The sequence below is a fragment of the Lygodium microphyllum genome, chromosome 26 (assembly GCF_053477565.2).
Source record: "Lygodium microphyllum isolate KBCC chromosome 26, Lygodium_microphyllum_v1.1.10, whole genome shotgun sequence".
Classification (NCBI taxonomy): Eukaryota; Viridiplantae; Streptophyta; class Polypodiopsida; order Schizaeales; family Lygodiaceae; genus Lygodium; species Lygodium microphyllum.
In genome coordinates this window covers 43,823,192-43,828,344 of record NC_141160.1, presented here as the reverse complement: position 1 = coordinate 43,828,344, position 5,153 = coordinate 43,823,192, and positions in this window count along the sequence as shown.

The window sequence follows — 5,153 nt, the reverse complement described above, 5'->3', positions numbered from 1 at the left end:
GGCTGACACTCTCTCTGAGCTCCGCGAGTTGGTCTCCTCTAGGTTCGCGCCTCTAGAGCTCCACTCCTTCAGCTGATCATCAACTCGGATAGCCTCCTCAAAGACCCTGGCTAGTGCATCTCGATGCAAGCTCGAGTTGCCTGCCAAAGCCTTGTATAATTCCTCATTCTGAATCCCGCTGATGAATACAGTTGACACTGCTCTTTCAGTCAGTCGCTCTCCAATAGGGATTCTCTTGAAGAGACTCCGCACATGGGTCATGTAATCGTGAATGTCCTCCTTCTCTTTCTGCTTGACGTTCATCAAGCGTACTAGTAGATTATTGGAGTATCCGGGCTCGGCAAATCTCTTAATGAAGAGATCCTTGAGGCCATAGAAGTTGGCTCGCTCTGCATTATCTAAGCTCGTATACCACGTCCTACCTTTGTCACTCAACCAAGCAAAGCCCGAACGCTTGAGAGCGTTGAGTTAGGTCGTTGAGGCCGTTGGCTTCGCAGACCTACTCGAACTGCTCAACAAAGCTGTAGGGATCATCATGGGGCTGGTACTTATCGAGTTGCTTGGCAACAATAGGGATTTTAGCCTGGCTCTTTGAGCCCTGGTTTGCTCCTAATCCTGCAAAGCAGCAATGTCTCTAGAGCCGTGGCACTTTGCTTTGCAGCCGTGTTATTGAGCAGTCGCTTCATAAGAAGCTCACTCAGTGTTAAGTCTCCTTCTAGTGCCCTCTCATGGTCCGTTCGATTCCTGCCAGCCAAGTTTAGTACCCGCTGCACCTCTCGCAACTCCATGCCTTGCCTTTGGTTCCTAGCCTGTTGATCCCTATTGTACTCAGCCATGCTTTGCAATGCCTTGCGGGCCAGCTTTCTCTTCTCTTCTAGATCTGCAATGATAGCGTCCGTCATCCTACCACGGTGCTTGTACCGAGCATGAGCGTCGTAACTACTGACAAGTTGCTGAACTGAATCTGGAAAGGCTCCTAAGTCGAATTCCTCGCTATATCTGCGGTCTGGAATTTCTTCTACCATTGTCGAGTTGTTGTGCTCCACCAAGCTATCGATCAGGTTGAGTAGGCTCGTCAGATCCACTTCATCGGCGTCCCTTGCTTGGTCCTACCTCTGCGCGTTGATGGTTTGTCTATGTATTGGGTTCTCTCCTATTGGTGGGTTCCTTGAGTGGTTTATTTGGGTGAGTTCCTTCATTTATTTAATACAATCCTCAATTTATGGCCACTCAATGTGTCTTTCCTCGTGCACTCGTGCTCAATCAGGCTTTCAGTTTCCTCATGTGTACTTCAAGTGCGAAAATTAAGGGTGAGTGCAATAACCACTTCCTAGTTGTCTTACACACTCTCGCGTTGTTTCGTGCTGAATAGGCTTATTGGTCCAGTTCCTAGCCGCACTTCCTGGCCATCTTGTCAGGGTTTAGGGTTTCCCTAAGATGTTGCCTCGTTCGTTTTTTATCCGATTAGGCCTTATAGCTCAGCGGGTTGCGTCTAAGCCTCTAGGTCTCGCAACTGCCCACTTCTAGCTGCTAAGCAGTGGCGCCCTACGATTTTGCCTATTCCGCATGCCAGAATCAAGTTCTGAGCACCCTACGGGCTTTCGACAATTTGAGCTGCTGAGTCCTAGTCGAGTCAGGTCAATTTTTTGAAAATCTGGTAAAAATCTACACTCGGCCCAACTGGTCCGAATTGCAGGGTCCGAGTGGGTTACTCGAACGGGCCGAGGCGCATGGACCAAGGGCTGAATCCGAGACTCGGACAGGGTGGACTCGGATAGAGTCACTCGGACGGGGTCACTTGGACGGGGTTGCTCGGACGGGCCGAGGCAAGTGGGCCGAGGGCCGAATTTGATACGTTGCCGAGGACCGAGTTTGTCCACGATCTGAATTATAGACTCGGACGGGCCGATTAGGGTTTTGGTCAGATAGGCCGAATGGCGAGGGGCCGAGGGCCGATTCTGGGACTCGGCCTAGCGAGTGGCCACTTGAAAGGGCCGAGCGTGGCACACATAAACAGCGCAAACTCGATTTCGATCGTTTTTTGTACTTCACTCAATCATACCAGGCATAACCTTCCAGATCCTACCTAAGGGAGTAAGAGAAGGGATTCATATACCTGGATGGAGTGACGGGCTCGTCATTGGTGCTATCGAATCGAATTGGTCGGTAGCTCTCTCTCTCTCTCTCTCTCTCTCTCTCTTTTTCTCTCTCTCTCTCTCTTTCACACTGAACTGTTGCAAATGAGTGTTTCCTTGGCCTTTTGGCTCTTATATCCCTTCCCGGGTATGGTGTTGATGCCCCCAATCACTCATTTACCAATCTTAAGCATCGCAAGCGAGCTTTCTGCCATTTTTGCACGATTTTTTGCCATGTTTTGCAACAGTAAACCCTACCCTTCTCCGGTACGATTTCCTAATCCTATCCTACTCTAAATGCCACATGAATCAAAAGCAAAATACTGAACTGATTTCTTCATGTTTCCTAATCATCAAACAAACAAAATAACCCAAAATATTTACTTGTTTTGAAGATTAAAAACACCCAACTTCCTACCTATCTCAAGCTCCGGTTCGGGAATGAATCCCTTACTTCGATGCTCGATATGAGGCGCGCAAGTGCTCAAGCTATGTGGGAGCTTTCGCTCAACCACTAAGACCCATGGACCGCTTATTGTTTCAAGCGTTCCAAGCAAGCTCTAATGGCTATCTCTCACCTAGTTGACGCGCCTTCGATCCTACGAGTGCAGTGAGCTTACCTTAGTGCCGATATGAGTTACCTCCTCTCTTCCACATACCGGTAGCTCCACGATCCTAGATGCTAGCTCAAGCATCCTCAAGCCTCCTCCACCTCCAAGCTCCATCCTCCATAGCCGCGCACACAAGAAGGGAAGAGAAGAAGAAGAAGAGGAGATGGTGAAGAGCTTCACCCTCTTGATCCCTCACTCTCACACACACTCACTCCCTCACACTCTCACACTCCCTCTCTCAAGAGCACACACAAGCAAGAAGGGGAGAAGGAGAGAAGAAGAAGAAGACTCCTTTTGCCACACACCAAAGAATGATCTCTTATTCACTTTTTGAACTTTATATATACAAACCCTAAAATCCCATGGACACCCATCCCTTTTTTACATGATCGGCCATTGTGGCAAGGTCCTTTTTCCATTTTCCTCTTTTAGCCCCGTATCTCTAGCCTACACCCGTCTAATATTTTACAATGGATACAGGAGGGAGCCTGGTGCTCTTTTACAAGGATTTTTCGAGTTTTTTGAGGCGCCTTTTCTTTTAAGGTTGCGCTTTTTGCCTCGGTTTATCTTTAGAGGCCGCTTGCGTGTCTTTGCTCTTTCTTCATCTTCCTTTGCTTTTTCTCCATCTTTCGCCATCTTGACTTCGCCATCTTGTCTTGGGTTAACAGATTGCAAAATCTCAAGTGTATCTCTCCATCTCAACAACTGCTTCTCTAACAATGAGGCTAGGGCACAATCATCACTATAATATCCATTCCCTGAGCCTTTAAAGCTTGACATCTCCCAACCAATTGAAAGGCTGATAGCCTCAATATATTGCAATGGTTGTACTCAGGCAAGTCCCAAAAAAAAGGAACGAGAAAAATAGAAAATAAAAGTAAAAAACAAAATAAAAGAAAAGACAAGACAAGAAATGAAAAGCTAGCAGCACCCACGATCACAGCACAGCACCTAGGGGTCCTCAAATTAGGTATGTCCAGTGGCCTTGGTCGGCTGGCTCCGTCCCTAGTCCCCTAGCCCTTTAGCATCACCCACAATTGTTCAGGGCACATCAAAGGCAGGATCTACCCAGGGAGCTTATCTCGCCTATGGTTAGGCATGTCACCTTGATCCATTCGCACAATTCCCTCTTGCACTCAGCCTTAATACCATTGCAATCAATCGTGGTAAGCACCGCACAAATGGCCATGAAAAGTACACCGTCCTCATCACGCAAATCTAATAGCTACCAGCTATCGAAAGTGTGGTGTCCCTGTGTTCAATTATTCTACATCGTGCAGTCACAACGCAAAGGATGTCTCATACACCTTCACGTGTACTTCTTCTCAACATGGGCAACTTTGCTTCATCCACACGTTGTTACAAGAAACCATCCCACAGTCTTCTAACTATGTAATATCTAAGTATGCACAAGCACTCATAAAATATCTGCACCGAAATATATACATAGTTTGGGTCCTCGTGCATGACAATACTCTCAGCTTTCTTAGAGTTCAACCTATCTCCCAAACAAATTGAACTACGTCTTGTGCACGATAAAGAAGACTAGCACTACCCCTAGGAAGAGACCACATATGAGAGGTTTTCAATTGCATGTATTGAAGACTCCAACAAACGTGTCGTTCGCTCTTCATTGACACTCAACTTTGAATTCTTATCCTTTATCCTCCTGCAAGCCCGCCAAGAATCGTTATGTGCAGAATCCCCAACACACCGCCACTTGTGCTGGCCATCAATGCAATCCCCAACAAAGAATAGCCCTACCACCAACTCCAACAACCCTGCCACCAGCCACTTAGGCCACCAACATGCCCCCAACGACCTTCCTCCACACCACCACCAACACTCCTCCATGGCAACCACAGACGTCCTTGCCACCCATGTCTTCGGTACATGTTAAAGCCTACTACCTACGACTATGAGTGCCATGGGACTGGCATTCGTCTAGGAGGGGGTAATGTTAATCGTCAGACGAACAAGGTGGAAAATTTAGAAAATCTAAAGCAAAAGACAAAGGCCAAGGCAAGAGTGAAACGGAAGACGAAGGCATGCCAATAAAAATATGGAAGCACAAGAAGTGCAAAAAAATCCTAAATAAAGAAAAAAGACGCACAAGAAAAAGCGCAAGTCAATACTTTTGTATAAGAGTGCAAGCGCATCATGGTTTAATTTAAAGAGCGTCGGCAGGCTCTCACCCGTGCAATTTGTAAAGGTAGATGGGCGGTAGGAAGCTAGGAAGATAGGAGGACAATGGGAAAAAGGGCCTAGGCCACGACCGGCCATGTAAAAAAGGGGATAAGGGGATGACCGCCCAAAAGGGATTTAGGGTTTTGTATATAAAGTTGAAAAGTAAATGAGAAGCTCATTCTTGTGTGTGGCCAAAAGTGGCTCTTCTTCTTCTTCTTCT